Here is a 6604-nt window from a genome sequence, read left to right as displayed (position 1 = left end):
TTTTTTAAGTCACTTTAAAGAAGAAATTCACATTATCTTCTTTGAACCCGTCCAACGAATTTACCCTCTTGGAGAATGGATTTTTTGAATGCCAATTTTTTCTTGACAACTCAAATAAGAATGAAGATTGCATAAGAAAGTTGATCCTAAAAAAAATGTAAATTTTATGAGAAATGTATGAATGATCTAGAAATCAAAATGGGTCGCTCAAAATTTAAGAAAGTTTACATTTGCCAAATCATTACAAATAATAGAGTGAAATCGACATCAATAAAATGACATTGCTATTGAATTTTACGGATTAGTAAAGATTAGTGAAATGAAAATAGTGGATAGAGATGGGGAAGAAGATGGAGGAAGAGATGTTTCAATGGAGAAAAATGTGTATCGAAGAAGACAACAAAATAAAAATAAAAAAATAAAGAAAATAAAAAGGGGACCCACTAATTTCATTTACCTCTTAATAAGAAAATTTACATATTTTAAAGATTTAATATATATAAAAAACTATTTAAATAATTTGTTATATATTGGCCAATAAAAAAAGGTCATGTGTAGGGCTTTAAAAAATCAGTTTTTTTTTCTCTTTTTTCACGCACTTTCAAGAGAGTGCACTCACTCTCTCTGCCACATCATCCCTTAGAGGGTGTTTTAATCACTTAAAAGATGTTAAAGGGGGTATATAAACACCCGTGTAATTTAAGTACTAAAGTAAGTTTTCGTGCCAAGTTCAGAGGGAATTTTATGTCTTTTCCCTAAAAAAAACAGTGTAATCATGACGATTAAATTTAAGGGTAATAAAATGCTTGCATAATTTAGAAGTGTAAATAATACTAAGAAAATAAGTCAAAAGTGAGTAATAGCACCCTCACATAGTTTATGTGACATTGATAATGTACTCTTATGCCTCGTCTCTTTGCTTATATATTTAATTATTCATTAATTTTAACTCAATATTTCAAAATTTAAAAATTATTTTGATATATTATACACATTACCAATTTAATATAGTCGTCCTTAGTATACTAATTCAATTTGGATGGCGTACGTTTAGTTTACCTAATAATTAATTAAGTCTTTGTCATGGATTTAGTCTTGAAAGATGACTATTCGTGAAAAAACTTAGGAAGATAAATCAAATTAAATTTTCGGTGTAAATTTTTTTTAAATATTAATAGGTTACCCGAAAAATATTTACAAACAAATTATTTCAAATATAAATTTTGTAATTTTAGAAATAAATAATTAGGTACTTGTTAGTCTAGCTCAAATTTTTATATATATATAATTTTTTTCCCTATTTTTTGTAATATTTATTTTCATATATGTTTGTTAGCATATTGCCATATTAACCTCCCGATAAATATAGCGTAAACGTGGACGATCCACAACCTTAAATATAAAAACTTATATTTGAATAAATTACATGCATATTAAAAGTGTAGAGTAAATGATATTTTGATATAATGTTCTTAGGGGTAGACATAAATATTGAAAAAAAGAAAATTTGAATCTAACTAAACAAATTTGATATTTCAATTCGATTTTTTTAAAATTTTGATATTCAATTCGATTCTGAGTTATAGGATGGGATTCTTCAATTCTTACTTTTAGTACTAATAGATAATTATGGACTTGCTGTTATTTGTAAAAGTATATCATATTCCAAGTTTTCAGAGTTGACCTTGTCCACTTATCTCTTTTTTTTGTTTCATTTTTTTTGTATTCCTAACAAATATCCAACTCTCAGATATATAATGAAATAATTAATACATTTGATTAAAAAATAAGTAGGTTGTGTCTCTTCCATTATAATTTTTTTTTATTAAAAGTTGCATCGAACACAACAACAGAGGTTACTTTTCTATAATTGCTTGAGTTTTAAGTTTTATGCATCTTTAGTGTAAATTTTTATATCATAAAGGTTACATTCACTTACAATAATAGATATCGATTATCATTATATGAAAAATAAAAGAATATTTATTCTCTTATATAAGAAGAAACCGTTGAGGTGCTTCACTCTTTGTTTCATCTTACTTGTCATCACAAAGGCAATTTTAAGTATCAAATCAGGCATCACATCAAAGTTTAGTAATTTTTATGTAGTTTTTTATTTTAATTTGTTTGTCTTATTATCTTAGTCTTTAAGTATTTAAAAATTACATAAATAAATATTATAAATAGTGACAGTAGTAACAATTACAAATAAGTAGTATCTTAGAATATCTAAAAATTATATTAAAAAATCTAATAAAATTTCCAAATCGTGTACTTCCTCTGCCTCAATTTATATGATATTTTTCATTTTTCAATCGAGAGTCAAACAATCTAAGATTGATCGGAAATTTGTGTATGAAATCTTCAATTTTTCTGAAATAAAATTTATGTATTTATAAACTACGTAAAAAGTACAATAAGTCACAATAATTGATAATTCAAAATGTTTAAAAAAATCTATGAAAAATGTACTATCAAAGATAGACTTGTTTGAATCTCGAAATCTAAAAAGTGTCACATAAAATGAGACGAAGGGAATAATATATATTGAATCTGTGTTAGCGCAGAGTTCTGAATCTAATTTTACAAATGTCCTTGTATAAAGTCAAGTGAGGCAACTAGGAAAAGGTTACAAAAATATAAAAGTAATATCGGTGTTCTTTTATCCTTGTGTTATTGGAGAATTTTCAAAAGTTTTTTTTGTGTTGAAAAATCAAATCAAAATGTAATTTATTCACATATTTTTAACATTTAGCGATATATATTCATTCTAAGGTTATTTCTTATGAAAATTTAAGATCGAAAATTTTAAAATGATAAAATTCAAATTATTTTTCTTTATTTCATAAATTTTATGTTCAGTACATATAAAATGTTACAAAGGGAATATGATTTTAAGAATATCAAAAAATTGGTTGCGTCTCTCACCATATGGCTCACAATGTAGGTCATTTATTTATTTTTTAAATAGTTTTATGGCCTTTTTCTTCAATAAGAGATTCTCTTCAATTTTCAAAATATTTTCGAAAATATATATATTTTTTTTTTAAAACAAAAATTACATTATGATAGGGTAAAAAAAAACAAAGATTTCATAAGGGACATTTCACACCTGATTAAAGGAGAGACAATTTCATCCACAATGTCTGACGGTAACTTCTTACCTTCTATTATTAGAGAAGAATTTTCAAAAAAAATAATTGTACGAATGAATTAGTAGAAGACTTTATTCGATCAAATCGCTCAAGTAATAATTAATGAATTTTGTTATTGACTAGGACAAATGATGATGATTATCAAAACATGGACAAGGAAGCTAGATTTTCGGATCACGCAAGTGTCTAAATAAAGAATTGTATCAACTTTAAGTGTTTCATATTCAGCCATTTTAAAATGTACAAAAAAGAAGGGGAAAATATTTTTTTTAAAAAAAAAAAAACAAGTATTATTTGGTTATACATAATATTGATTTTTACGTTTGTTTTTTTAAGATGAGTTTTTTTACTCTCACAATTTTTATTTTATTTTATTTTTCTAGTAAAATATATGTTCAAATGCATCGAGTTAAGTCAAGCTACTAGATAAAAGGGCCCTCCTTACCAAAATATAGTACTGAATTTCTAGTCTTTCATCTCAATTCTCAATCATTTTCTGAATTATACCTATCCTCACAACAACTTTTAATTTGTCGAGACTACAAATTAAATTTTATTGGTTTAGATATTATTATAAAATATATACTCCTTATGATCATGATATGCACATTTTAAATGTTTTATTGCTTGACGAATTGAAGACCTTTTATCAAGTTCAAGTGTTAAATTTGTAATTGAATTTCAGAGATAACGATTTATATATGAAGAAATATCTATCTTCTTAAAAGAAAATTAGTAATTAGAAAATTGATTCTGAAACTTTGACCTAGAATAAGGAATTACGATCAGAAGGAAAATTGACTTGTGACCTCGATTTTATGGGTTCTGAACTTTTAGAACGATTATTTTTTTTAAGTGCTAATAATTGGATTTTAAAGTTATTGTGTACAAATTAATGTTGATTTTTTCAACACAGATGCACTACATGAGCAGAAGTTAATCGATTTGATCAAACTCAGATAGTCGGGCTTCTACCTCCGTCACTAGGTGGTTAAATCTGGTGGAATAAGTTTACTGGTCCTGTGGTGCCCATCGATGAAGGTAGCAACACAAAAACATTGATGTGTGTATATATGTATGGGCGAATTTATTAAAAAGATTTATGAAATATGTGAACTCATGATCTCTTCATAAATTAGATATTCTATATACTTATATTGTTAATTATTTAGTATTAATTGTTGGCACCATGCTTCAAGAAGAATTGGTTTGACAATCTAATAGAACAAAAATTGTTTGAAAACTACATTTAATAGATCATTTTGAACTTATGAAAAACATAAGGGATGACTTTTTCATTTTTCTAGTCGGTTCATCAAAAAAATATTTCGTAAAATATTTTTTTTAAGAAAATAAGTTTTTTAAAAAATAAGGAAAATGACTTTTTCAGCGATCAGAGTCGGCAAAAAAAGTTTCTTAACTTATATTCAACATTAATTGACGTCTCCTTCTCACCCTCCAACACATCAGTACATCTTCACATCAACTTAGTACCCCCCCCCCCCCCATCAGTACATCTTCACCTCAACTTAGTACCCCCCCCCTCCCCATGCATCCTCACCACCTGACACTCCCTATCCCCACACACCCACCTCCCACAATATTTATATCTATGTACGAATACTTTTATGATATTACTTCCTATCCTCACACCCACCTCCCACAATATTTATATTTAGATTATAGTATACGAATACTTTTATGATATTGCCCCTAAAATGGTTTCTTATTATTTCACTAAGAATTGTTCCTTTTTTATTACTCTTGAATTTAAAATATATTACATGTTAGATAGTTACGATTTCTATCAGATTGTGAATTAGTATTTATCAAAGGATTACATGCAATTACCTACATAGGATTTGATGGTATCGATGCATAAAACTTAAACTAAAAAATAGATTTTGAGGAAATTCTTCTAATCCTTCAATTTAAAATGAACAATATATAAGAAATGACATAAAATTAAAAAGAACTTGTAATATATTATTTCTTACAAGGTTTTAAAAGAGGCCCTATATTCTGCGCAATAGCAACTTTAAACAACATATAAACAAACAAATAAAACAAGATAAGGAACAATTGACAATTTGTAATTCAATGGAGTCCACAAGTAGGGAAATAGTGAGATTTTAAGATTTTTTTTCCAAGATAACTGTATCCATCGTGATTGTATTTATATGTAACGTCAATAATACAAGCAAAACAATACATGACTGTTTTAGATAGCATCTTCAATATCTATGACAAAAATTGAGAAAATATCTCCTTCAATTGATGAATATCAAGAAAATAAGATGTTACAAGAGTAATATTACCACATTCAATATTAGGGGTCGTTTGGTTGTTGACTGGAGTCACACAAGAAGATTAATAATACATGAATTAGTTATATAAAATTTAGTATTATAATTCGAAATATATATATCATTCAAAAATAATTATTTCCTATGTCAGTTCAAAAAAATTCATAGATTAATACAAAGGAAGTATTGACATGAACACATTCATTATTCTTTTCTCCTATTTTCTTCGTTCTTTTATGTCCGGCTATTTGAACCTGGTAGTGAGAAGGAGAATCAACGATTGACTAATAAAGATTAATTTTGAATAAAGAATTAATAATTTTGCATATAAGAAAAAAACTTTGATACTTAATAAGGTCATGTCCTTGATGCTACTAGGTGTAATTTGGATATTGAAGTTGATTTATTTTATTTTTTTAATATAGTAGTTAGTACTAGTAGGTTTTGAAAGGTAAATAGTCATTCTTTCATGTCGGACTATTAAAAAGCACTGATAAGAAAGGATCAATGATTGACTAATAAGAAAGATTAATTCTGAATAAAGAATCAATAGTCTTGTAGAAGAGAAAAAAATTAGGACTGAAAATGTCACGACCCAGATCGTCGTGATTGGCACCCACACTAACTCTCCGGTGGGAGAACCACTACTACAACCCAAACCAAGCAACTAAACCATAACTAAGACATTTAAGTTACGGAAGCAAGTTAAATACTAAGGAAATAAATAGGGAGTTCCCATAAACTCCAACAAAAGTCTAACAACGAACTAAACAATGCGGAAGAAATAACCTAGATCCTGAAAGTCAATGTACCAAAACATTCTAACAATGAACCAAGTCTAAACAAGAAAAATATACAACCCCAACTAATGAACTAATCAACTAGCTAAAACAAATGTCTAAGTCCGGAAATGGTGGACATAGACGAAAGAGAATCCCATGGCAACCCGGAAGAATTGGCTCACCCTTGAATTCGAAGCAACGATCACTGATCTTCTAAGCGAGGTTTGTCAATAGCTGCTTGAAGATGCCCTGTACTCAACAAAAATAAGAGCAAGTGCAGTATCAGCACACAACAACAGTGTACTGGTAGCAGTGGCGGACCCAGGATTTTCACGAAGTGGGTTCAAGATATAAAAATATA

The sequence above is a fragment of the Solanum tuberosum genome, unplaced genomic scaffold (genome assembly GCF_000226075.1).
Source record: "Solanum tuberosum cultivar DM 1-3 516 R44 unplaced genomic scaffold, SolTub_3.0 scf00365, whole genome shotgun sequence".
NCBI lineage: Eukaryota > Viridiplantae > Streptophyta > Magnoliopsida > Solanales > Solanaceae > Solanum > Solanum tuberosum.
Note: the sequence above shows the minus strand (reverse complement) of the source record.